The following is a 12878-nucleotide window of genomic DNA, read 5'->3' as shown; positions in this document are numbered from 1 at the left end:
ACAGAAGCCACGAAGAAATAGATTAGTAGATTTGACTAGATTAAATAAAATTTCATGGGCAAAATATCATCACAAAAAAAGTAAAAACAAAAAAAGAAGAAAACTGTTCTTACATCTGAGAAGCATGAAATCAACAAGTTCTAAATTTTGTAATATATGGAAAACTTAAAGAAAACAATAAAAATCAATAAAAATAGGGAGACGTTATATAGATACCTCACAAAAAATTGAGACAAATGGCTCATACATATTTTAAAACTTGCCCAGCCTGACAGTTAAATATATGCGCCTTAAAATAATGAAGCATTTTATTTCTCTTATCATAATGTTAAAGAAAGGTGACCCCAGATAAGAAGTTGGAATGATCTGTGTCTTTTGAGATTTTGTCACAATTCTGGTGATGAATGAGATAGCACTTATAAAGTCCCTTTCTTTCCAAGGACAATTTATGTGTGTGTGTTTTTTTTTTTGTTTAATTTGGTTCTGTTCTCAGGGTATTTACTTACCCAACCAAAAGAGAATCACTTTAAAATAGTGAAGAAGCATGGGCAGGTATCCATGTTTTTTAGTGGACTGTGACTGGGCAAAATTTTGTATAAGATCATGTTCTGCAGCTGAAAGAATCTGGCAAAGGTCACATTGTCCTTGCTCTGAACCTGTTCCACCTTCTACTTTGCTTGGTAACCCTAGTCAGATATCTACACTCCTGCAAGTCTTCATTTCCTTGTCTTTAAGTGTGTGTAATAATTTGGTTTGGAGTTCAGAAGAGGTAACATGAGTGAAGTGGACAGAGTAACAGTGTCGTGAACATTAGCTCTTAGTGTTATCCTCTGAAAGCCCATTAAAAAAAGGTAGAAAGTGGGGGATCCCACTAAACTAACCCTATGCCAGCCACTGGACTTTGATGTATACCGTCCTCTAGAGGAATAGGGAAGTCTTGGGAAGTCAGAAACATAAGATATTCTGGCATGAAACCCTAGGAGCAAGGCCACCTGTGTTCAAATCCTGTCTCTACCCTGTGTGATGTGGGACTAGTTTCTTAAGCTCTCTACAGGTCAGATCCCTCTGTATAATGGGCATACAACAGGTTGCTTTCAGCATGCATGTAAGTTCTATTAAATAATACATGGAAACATCTTAGAATGTGGCCTATTCTGGTAAGTGCTCAGGATCGCACTTTCCCAACAGTGCATTTCACAAACTGTGAATCATTACTGCCTTTGTCTAGCCTGCCAAAATGCATGCCTTCCCAGGTCTCCATATTCTCAAGAAAATAAAATACGAACCTGTTAAAGTGGAAGGAATAGAGTGGGAGAGGGTGATGCTTAATAAATCTTCCTTCACAGGATACATGGACTTGACAACTGAGCTATTTAAAACACAAAGGTGCGCAGTTAGTATTAAAATTATCTATAGACCTTGAAATATTTTAAGAGACTTATCAAAATATAGGAAACTTCAGGGGCCTGCCTGGTGGTGCAGTGGTTAAGTGCCGGCGCTCCGCTGCAGCTGCCCGAGGTTCGCAGGTTCGGATCCCAGGCGCACACCGACGCACCGCTTGTCAAGCCGTGCTGTGGTGGCGTCCCATATAAAGTGAAGGAAGATGAGCACAGATGCTGGCCCAGGGCCAATCTTCCTCAGCAAAAAGAGGAGGATTGGCAGATGTTAGCGCAGGGCTGGTCTTCCTCACAAAAAAAAAAAAATATATATATATATATATATATATGAAACTTTAATTTCATTCTGACAAAGATCTGCTATAGGTGATTTATCTTGATCATTAAAATTTAAAAAAAAAATGTTTTCCTAATGTGCTGGCGTGGTCAAAGATAGCTCAGTGTTCGACAATTGTTTCGATATTTACAGCTTGCGATTTTCCTGTTGGTGGCAGGTCCGAGGAAGGGAAGAGAGGCCAGTGCTAGTTCCATTCTGAGCCCAGGCTGAGAAGCCAGGGAGAATCAGGCCATGGGAAGTCTTCTGGTGCTTCAAGGGACAAAGAATGTCTTTTTTCCCCCTACAAAATACTGCTAACAGTGCAATAATACTGCAAGGACTTTCTTAATACTAGTGATCAAGTTTTTATGTTGTTTCATAGTTAATAAAGATATGTATAACCATTTTATGTTGAGACATTAAACAAGTTGTTCATCCTCTCTGAGGTAAGAACACTGTCTCACAGGCCTTTTCTTCCAAGTTTTTAATTAGCAGAAGAGTTTGCTTTTACACTGGGGTTCAGGACACAGACACAATGAGCCACAGTGAGAAAGAGGCAGAGAAGTGAGGGGGGCACAGACAAGCACATTCAATCTCCCGCCCAGTTTTGGAGCAAAAGTGGAACAATTCATAACCACACCTTTGCATCTAGAATTTTATTCTAACCTTGATTTTACTTTCATCCATTCAATAACACATTCAAACCTTCCATGCATCTTCTTTCTCCTGTGTAAGTTATTTTGTGTTTCCTCTTTCCATTTCATACGTATTGAGGGGCACTTATTCCAGACCTTCTTTTAATAACTCACAGGTGTACTATTAAAATAATATGCTCACTTGTTTCTTTTCCTCAAAAAAACTTCCTTTCGAAACTTGCTAAACGTGAAGAACAGTTAAGTTTTCAGAAACGCCACCTTTATTACGCCACCCTCTTTAAGCCCTGAAGTGCTTTTGCTGTCGGTGTAGACGTGGTGAAAGCTGAGCCGCTCAACTCGTGTCCGAGCTGCTCGCCCTCCTATCCCACGTCGCTTCTATACAGCTTTGCTGCATTCTGTCTATACACTTCTCAGGCTGCCGAAGTCCTAGTGGGTTCGCGCTGTGTTCTCTGGCTTGGAAGAATTTCTATTCTCTTTTACCTTGCTAAACAGCATCAACATTCCAAGGGCTAATCTCATTTCATTTCCCACTTTTCTACATTCAATCAACAGTGATTCCCTCAGAACTCATGAAGCATTTAGTGCCTGCCCTCTCTTGGTCCAATATATACCATCTTACAAGTTTATTACGATTGTATGTTACGAAAATCTGTTCTCATTTGTTGAATAATTAAAATGTAAATTCAGAATAAGTAAATTTGAGGTAAATAACTGTATCTCAAGATGATATTTGGAATTGTTGCTAAGAACTTATTTTGATTGCTGAACTCTCCAAAATAGACTTTGAGGATACAAGAGATGATGGAATCTTGCATGGGTTATCTCCTCTGGATGACATAAATAAATATGTAAATTAAATGTGTTTTACTAAAGGGCATTGAGTGTTTCTAAGGTACAGCACTCCACTACAACTTTCCGAAGGAGGAAACCATTCTTCCTCTGAGAAAAGAGGGAGAGATTGGATAAGACTGTGAGAGGAGAATGGCTTTGTGGAAAAAACCAAGGGGCATTTACTATTCTTAACCATGTAGATGATGAAGTATCTCATAGAGAATGAAAAGAATGAAGAACATAAAAGGAAAAAGGGAACCTGGCCAAGTAGGTATGAATCAGAAGAGTTACCTAGATAATTAAATAGGAGATGGAGCTGCAAACACATGATTCACTGGACCATGATTCCTGAAAGGCAACAGCAGCAATGTTGAGCATCTGCTGAGAAGGTGAAAGCTTCTAACACATATGAAACAAATATGAATATTATGGTGCACAATTTGAATAGTTCTGTTCTACATATGGACAGTTTTTAGTCAACCAAAATATACATAATGAAAGGATAAAGACTGTCTACTAGTTTTCTGTTGCCTGTGTTCCTGATAAGTGGCCTAAGCATATAAGATTTCTCAAGGCTTTTCATAAAGTTTGATCTTGAGTATCAGCAGTTGCTATCCATGTCAGATGCTAAAAGATAATTTTTAAAAACAGGATACAATCGTGACTCTTATGCAAATATAAAAGAAACACAGGTCAAATATTTTAACTCATTAAGTAATGAGGAAACCAGCAAGATATTGCACTGCTTCCGAGAAGAAATCAAAGTGCTACACATATGAGGGAAGATAAGGAATGCTGAAATTTACAAATAGATGCAAAATGGGTCTGACTACAGAGCAATAGCCAATAGCATTCCATAGGAATGTACCTTTTTTTTTTTTTTTTTTTTTGGTGAGGAAGAGTGTCCCTGAGCCCACATCTGTTACCAATCTCCCTCTTTTTCCTTGGGGAAGATTGTCCCTGAGCTAACACCTGTGCCAATCTTCTATTTTGTATGTGGGATGCTGCCAGAGCATGGCTTGATGAGCGGTGCATAGGCCCGCGCCTGAGATCCAAACCCGTGAACCCCAGGCCACTGAAGTGGAGCATGCAAACTTAACCATTATGCCACCAGGCTGGCCCCCAGAGTGTACATAATTTGTATTTGTGTGAACAAGAGTAATTTGCATTTTTGACTACTTTCTACAACTTCAAGAATTGTAAAACAGCTCAAAGACAATAAAATGTAGTAATGATCTAGTGCACAAAAAAAAAAAAAACAAGTTTTCCCATTTCAAAGTTTTTCACAATTTTCCTGACTCTGGCATAAGAAAGGAAGATTGGATGAGTAGAGGAAATGGTATTTGTTAAAGGCCTTCTTGTCCATGAATTATTCTAGGTGTTTTCATATGTATTATTCACTTGAATCAGAATAATGATCAGATGAGAAAATTCACTCCATAAATTGAGTAAACTGATCCTAAGATAATTTATTCAGGATCAAAAGGCTAGTAAATGGCTAAGCAGAAATTGTATTTGGAACTGATTGCTCAAAATCCACGGCTTTTCTCATTACATATTGCAATATAAAGTATAGAAATTTTCACTTGAGTGAGATAGAGTATAGGCCTTAATCAGATAGAATTATGAGGTGGATGATTTGAACCAGACTATCACCCCCTTCAGTCATATGATAATGTGATCACTGCAGTTAAGTGACCTCACTGGAGGCTTCCTGGTGTTAGTCTCATGTGATCTCAAATTTTCTAACAGATGTACATATGAATGGGAGAAAAGTACATTAAGAAAATAAAACACACCATCTCAGGCCAAGTCTCAAATTGCTTTCTTTTTTTTTCTTTTTTAGAGTAATTGATTAAACATCCAGAGAAATGGACAGCTTCATGTCTGGGACAACTTCTTCCTCACAGGGTTCTCTGATGTTCAGGAGATCCAGATCCAACATGCTGTGCTCTTTTTGCTAATTTACTTGGCAGCCCTCCTGGGGAATCTTCTCATTATCAGTCACCACCAAGGATTACCACTTCTGTACCCCGATGTACTTCTTTCTGAAAAATTTGTCCTTTCTGGATCTCTGCCTCATTTCCATCACTGTCCCCAAATCCATTATGAACTCTCTGATGAGTCACAAAACCATTTCATTCTTGGATGTGTTTCAGAGATGTTTTTCTTCTTCCTCTTTGAATTAAAGAGTCATGACTAATACTGGTAGGTATGTGCAAATTGTTACAGGAACATTAAATCAGGAGACAATTAATAAGAAACTAAATATATCTAGTTCATTACTTCAGATGTAAATAACCTTCCTAGAAAAAAGAACTGAAGAAAAAAATACTAAATATACAGAAGTATATTTGATGGCTGTCATTACAAGGAAATTAAAGCATAAGAAGAGGAATCAACATCCATCCAATCCAAATCACGGAGGCTTAAATCAGAAATATGAAGAATTTACGATAGCACTAAACAATAGTTTGGGTAGAAATATTCACCTTAAGTCCAAATCTGGTTCTATAAGAAGTTGAAGGACAGAAAGGAAGATTAAGTATTTGAAATCTCTAGATATATGTGGGAAAATTATAACACAAAAACTCAGAGCAAGTCTCTATACATAAGATTGTCATTGCTGGTTATTGCTTTTGAAAAAGGTAATATAGATGGTGTTAAATGGTAATTATGTGAAAAGAATAACTCAGAAAATAGAGACTCTTTTGATGATGGGTCAAAATGGATGTTAAACTTATTTTGGCTGTCATACTAACACTTTCTATGTACATTATTTAAGGAGAATAAAACACATACACTAAAATTCTGAAGAAGAAAAAATGAAAGAAGCACGTTTAGAGTATATGGAATATCTCTCCACCAGGAAAGAATCTTTACTATCAGAAAATTCTCCATTTTGAAAGTAAAGTTAAAGAGCTTAAGAAGAAACTTGAAAGTGTCATGCACAAAATGAAATGCAATGAACACATGGAGAAATATTAGCAGTACTGCATATCTACAGAAAACAAGCAAAGACCTTGAAGGAAAACTGGGAAGGATCAATTGTTCATATTAACTCTGGATTATTTCCCAAAGAGAAAAGAATCATGATAATTGATTGAAGGTCCTGTTTGCTATGGAAAATGCTTGATACTTAAAGAAAATAAAGTGCAAGGATCAAATAAATATTTACTAAAGCAGTTACTGATTTTGAACATTTAGAAAAGGATACTAATGTCCCATTATTTTAAATGTGGAATTTGAGGAAGGTCTTAGAAGATATTAGAATCCTCTGGATTATCAAAATACCAAGAGAATGAAAATGTTAAACTCTGATGGCTCAGAAATCAAGGGTTCATAGTTGCCTTGTGAGGACTTGATCAAACCTCAAGCTCACAATCGTAAGATTGTTTCAACAGGACAAACTTTTCTGGTTCAAATTCTCCTCCATATACGAAGAAGGGTTTCTCTTATCTCTCCTCACTCTGGCAGTCTTCTGAATTTGCAGATTTCAGAAGTTTAAATGTGTCTTTATTTGGTAAAGTAGATGACACAACATCTTCAGAGGTGAAGTCCAGTAGAAATGATGTGAATATATTCTTAATGATTTCGGTAAATCTGCTTCATGTCTCCTGGCTGGAAGGGAAACAACTGGCTACACTTCTTAACTTCATCTCTTCACGTTCAGAAATCCCCATGGTTAATGGATCTCAGGATCATTTCATAAGAAGACCACTTTTTGGTTTCCCATCTCTGGGAATGTATTTCTGGACATTTTTCGAGTGTTGTTTTTTTCTTTTTTTCCAATTAGTGAAACTGATTCTCTCCTGAGCTCTGTATTTCCCCTTGTTTGTCAACCTTGAAAGAAAACATGAATCAAATTTATTCAGTAGTTCAGTCTCTGAATGGACCTACTTCTGAAGATGCAGAACCACAAGAAAGTGTTTGCTGCCTTGCTAAAATAATTCTTGGTTAATTGATTATAAAAATTACTCAGACGGAAGCTTAATAGAATTTTTTAAACTTGTAGATCAAATGTTCCCAGATAGAAAATTTTAGTAATCAAGTATACCTAAAAAAACATTTAATAGAAATCCACCAACATTTAAATATCTATGCTAGATAACCCTTTCAAATGTTATACTTGTTGACTGCTGTATTTCCAGAGCTCAGGTCTAGAATGTAGTAGATGTTATATAAATATTAATTGAAGGAATAATTCCTGAATATGTTTTTGATATAATTTAACCAGTGAATATATCAGGGACTGATGTTATCCACAAATGAAATATTTGGCAGTTCTTTCTCTGAGAGTCATTCAAAGCCCAAATTATGGACTAACGGCATTAACATTTTACATTTCACAGCTAAAATAGTGTGAAGACCACTTCTATGCAGTTATCTCAATTTTTGTGTTTTTTTGAATTTTATTATTTACTCATTCTTAATTAGGTATCAATTGCATGCAGCAAAATGTACCGATCTCAAATATATAGTTCAATCAGTTCTAGCAAATGCATTAACTTAACTTGTGTGATCCATACCTCTCTGAAGTCACTGGACTTTTCCATCACCTTAGCCCCTTCCCACTCAGTTTGCCTCTCTCCCTTAAAAGCAACCACTGATCAGATTTCTATTTCTATATATTAGTTTTTCTTATTATAAAAATTCTATATGAAATCATATAGTACACCAGTTTTTGTATTTGTCTGAGTGAAAACACAATTTTTTTTTGTTGATTCATCATGTCATGATGTTATGAGTGTAAGCAGTTTGTTCCTTTTTATTGATGAGTAGTATTTCTTTGTATAAATATACTGTAATTTATTTATCCACTCTCCTAATAATTTACTCTTGGGCTGTCTCCAGTTCTTGCCTGTTGTTAATAAAGCTAGGATATCTAGTACAATGATGAATAGGAATGTTAAGAGATCACACTCTTGTTTGAGTCCTCATTTTAAGGAATAATTTTAATGCCTTTATTCAGTATGTCACTGTTTAGTATGATGTTGTCTGTAGCTTTACTTTTAAAGTCATTTATCAATAGAGGGAATTCCCTCTAATTTTTGATGATGTGTGATGAATTTTTATGACGTATGATGAATTTGTCAAGTGTTACATCTGCGTCAATTGAAATATAAACTTTTTACTTTAATGTGTTAAGGTGGTTAATTCCCTTGAAATTGTTTTCATTGTACATTACACTTGCATTCATGGATTGAACTTCATTTTCTCATTTTGTGTTACATTTTCACACATTTATATATTATATTTGCTGATATTTTCTTAAGGTTTTTGAATTTATAATTCGTACTATACTATCTATGCTTTCTGTAGGTTTATCCTTTCATCTCCTTTGGTCTCTCTCCTGCTTCCTCATGCCATTTTCACCACAGTAGTTTCCTTGTTCTATTTTAGATGAACCAAACATCTTCCCTTTCCACCAGCTTTAATTCATTTCTGGAATACTCTTCCCTTAGGTATCTGCAGGGCTAACTTCTTCACCTCCTTCAAGTCCTTTCTCAAATATCACCTTGTAAATGTGACTTGCCGGGAACACTGCTTAAATCTGTATCCTGTGGCACTCAACATCAATTTCAACTCTCCTTACCTGCTTTATTTTTTAATATAGAATTTATCACTTGCTAATATACTGTATACTTTATCATTATATTCATGGTACAAATTTATCTCCTCATGTAAGGAGATGACTTCACAGAAGTGGACATTTTTTTTTTGTTTTCTTTATGGATATATCACAAGACCTTGAATAATTTCTGGCACATAAATATTTGCTGTTTAAAAACAAAGTCCATATTGAATATTAAAATTTATATCCCGTCATCATATCATATATAAACTGTTCAAATTGTAACATGTTTTAGTCCCGAACAAACTATTGTTTTTATTTATATATCCAGTATGGAAGGCTAGGAATTACCCAGGACTCCTTCCACTCCCGTTACCTTCTCTCACCCCTTTCTGCACACCCTATGTAAAGAGTTAGCTGGAGGGATTTGGGGGCTGATCAAGGAAGAAGATATGACTATGAAAGGCAGAGATGCATAGCAAATTGTACTGAGCGATCCTTGGACAGGTTGCATAAGAGGGAAGTCTCGCACAGCGTGAAAGTGCAGAGAGGCTTAAGGTTCAGGGGCTGCCATCCAGGAGGGGAGCAGGGCAAGGGAACTCCTTGGAGAGGGATTGGAGAGGAGGCCCATGTGTCCAGGTGACATTGCTCAGAAGCACCATGGGAAGTCTGTAAGTCAGGGAGCTCTGAAGGGTAGCACTGGCTTGGGGCCTTATACTGCAAGGCCCTGTCTTATCAACAGATAACATCTGTGAGTGAGGTTTTGCAGAGTATGTAAAGCAAGCAGCCCATTGAGCTGCTTGTAATATGAGCTTCTCTCATAGCTCATATTACACATGATCCTTTGCTGTGTTTCTTTGAATCCTTGTGTTCATTTTATTATTAAATATCAAATACCTTGAGACATGAAGGCATTTATTTACCTTATTTTTTACCCACTTTTTCTCACTACAGGTACCGCAGCATATTTTACATTGTGGATATTTTTGCATCAATAATATTTTAAAATTACAGCATTAGTTTTCTAGACAAGAAATAAAATCCTTTTAAAATTCATTGAGTTTACCAAAACGCATAACAGAATTTACTCCTTGTTTCATGCCCATATGGGATCTGCACCATTTTGATAGGACTTTGGGGAATGTGAGGGCAAAGGGCACTGTCCCTGAAGTTATGTTGCATTTTATTCAGATTATAACTCCATTAATTACTCTCTAAATGATTTCTTAATGTTTCAATCCCTTAATTTTTCTTATGTACAAATTGGTAAATAATTTGCCTTGCAGAAATATTTCAAAGATTATGTAAGCACATCCTTTTACATCATACAATTTACTACATGACATATATTGACAACAATTTTTTTGTGTGTGGGGAAGATCAGCCCTGAGATAACATCCGTGCTAATCCTCCTCTTTTTGCTTAGAAAGACCGGCTCTGAGCTAACATCTATTGCCAATCCTCATCCTTTTGTTTTCCCCAAAGCCCCAGTAGATAATTGTGTGTCATACTTGCACATCCTGCTAGTTGCTATATGTGGGACGCAGCCTCAGCATGGCTGGAGAAGCAGAGGATCGGTGCGCACCCAGGATCTGAACCTGGGCCACCAGTCGCGGAGCGCGTGCACTTAACTACTAAGCCACGGGCTGGCCCCGGACAGCAATTGTTATGTGTAGTTAGGATACTACTTGTCATTATAATCAGAAACACATATACAAAATCCTTATTTCTTTTCCCCCTACCTATTTACTATTAAAGTCCAATTTAATAAAAATACAATCTAAAATGTAAAATAAAATATATCTAAAGAATATGTTTCTATCTTTCTGTTAATTAGGTCACCAAAAGGCTATGAACCTGCCCTTTATTCCTTAGACTTGATTCACCTGTATTCACGATGTTTTGGAGTGATGGCCATGGGCCTGGAGTGAAAGCAGATAAAATATATCGTGGACCTCTTTCCATTAAAAGTTACACAATGAGAATTTATAAGTATGACATAGTTATAAATTTTTTTAAGGATAGCCATTATGAGTTTTTTGCTTATTTGTCCTGCTCTCCAATCTTCCTTCTGGGACTTCATTCTGTCTCCTTGCCCAGTTGTAGCAAGTGAGTGAGTCAAACTGCTCTTATTAAAGCAATACCTTGGAGATTAAATCTCAAATGACCACCTCTAACAAAGTAGTATTATAACCCTCACACTTGTCTCTGGCAACAGTGTTGTGGAGGTCTTGCATGGCCCCTACTAACAGCAGAATTGATGGGACACCTGTGAGTCGGCTGAAAAGGGAAGGAAGGCACGCAGGACAATTTGGTGAGGTTCATTCTCCTGAGACCATACAATGCTTGTGCAAGACCCTGTGAAAAATTCAGTGAAGCTAATTTAAAATCTAGTAAATTCAGTGGGAAATCTAAATCATTCACAGTTTACTGATGATCCCCAACTGATCCGTGAAACAGCCAAACTCGGTTAAAATAGCACTGGGCAATAATGGATTCTAAAAATAATACTGTTAATAAAGACAATATTTGCATTGTGCTTATTTTATACCAGGGGGTCTCCAAAGTGCATTAATCTATGAAATACTTTTAGTCCTCACAATGAAGCATACATCTTACTTTCCACATTTGACAGCACAGGCTACTAAATTACAGAAAAAATAAGACATTTCTCCAAGAGGGCACAGATAGTAAGTGTTTGAACTCAAGGCTTCGATCCTGACAGTCCCTCATTTTAACCACTAAGCCTCCTTGATTCTCTGTGGTGTATCACCCATACCACCGTGTTTTTTTAACACAAAATTCTAACATGTATTCTACAACAGTGAGTATTAGGGGTATGTAGCACAACATAGACTGATATTGAGAGCTTTTGTGCTGAAAACCACTGATACAAATTTAAAATGATTGTCTCATAGAATAAAAATGCTTCATTTTCACTTTTAAAAAGCAAAAAATAAAATGAAAAAATATAAACATTTTATTTTCTTCTCTAATAAATAATCATTGTAGTATGGTTCTGGATCCAAATTTCCTGAGTTTGGATTGTGGCTTTCCACGTTTACTAACCATGTAAACTTGAGTAAATTGCCTAACTCTCGGAATCTTATTTTTCCTATCGGTAAAATGTAAGTAATTATATAAGTACTCACTTGATATGGTTTTCATATGGATCAAATGAGAGAACATCTGTAAAGGGGTTGGGAGCCTGCCTAGCGTGGGAAATCTACTCAATCTATCTTATTATGGAACACTACAGAGTATGTTGCTCGACATTTTCCTCGGGCTATTGGCAGAGTAGGAGCTGGAAGTGTGTTTCTTGATTTATAGTTCAGTGCACACTCCATAATATCACATAGACTTTTCATAGCACCATTTTCTCAAATATTCTTTAATTCAGAAGTTGCCATTTTCTGATGATATTTAATCAAAGAAAGACCGTAAGCATTGTAATATCCATGGATGATGTTTCATTAGATTCTTCCACCTTATTTCCATAGACACAAAGAAAACATAGTGTAAGATACACTGAGCAAATAAAAAAGAAAATCAAACAGTATTAACAATGAATGTAAGTTGGTAATCGTCTATTTGAAGGCTTCCATCTCAGAAAATTTTATCTATTAAAGGCAGCAGCAAGACAACGTGAGGGTCAAGAAAATAGACCCTGGAATCAAACAGAAAATTTCAGCCACTGTATGGTGGGACACTTTGGCACATTTCTTAAAGCCCCTTGTAAAACTTGTTAATATGTCTGGTGTGGCACGTGGAGCTTCTGTGAGTGTTAAATAAAGACAGTTGGGAGATATTTTTTTAGAAGGATCAGGCTGTAACAATTGTTCACTATACATTAGCTATTATTTCAGTATGAAGTTTGTGACCTTTTATTTTATATATCAATCTGTTAAAGTGCAACCATAAATACTCATCTAAAAAGCACTCCAAACTGGGACCTTTGGTTGTGCAGTAGTCAAGTTCTCCAATGTCTCATTAAAAAAATTCAAGGGAATTATTTTAACCTGGTTGTTGGTAAGAACTTTTTCCTTATGTAAGATCCTTTGGCATTAACTCTTCCAGGAGAATGAACATCACTTTGTAAGACC

The 12878-nt window shown here is 36.3% G+C and overlaps 1 long non-coding RNA gene across 1 annotated transcript in view; it reads right to left on the bottom strand.

Moving 5' to 3' along the window:
- Positions 1-12878, bottom strand: part of LOC101400910 (uncharacterized) — a 112601-nt gene that overhangs the window by 89287 nt on the left and 10436 nt on the right. The window lies entirely within an intron of this gene.

This window comes from Ceratotherium simum, chromosome 1 (assembly GCF_057802395.1).
Source record: "Ceratotherium simum simum isolate JZ-2026a chromosome 1, ASM5780239v1, whole genome shotgun sequence".
Classification (NCBI taxonomy): Eukaryota; Metazoa; Chordata; class Mammalia; order Perissodactyla; family Rhinocerotidae; genus Ceratotherium; species Ceratotherium simum.
The sequence above is the reverse complement of the archived record's forward strand: the minus strand, read 5'-3'. Positions and strand labels throughout refer to the sequence as shown.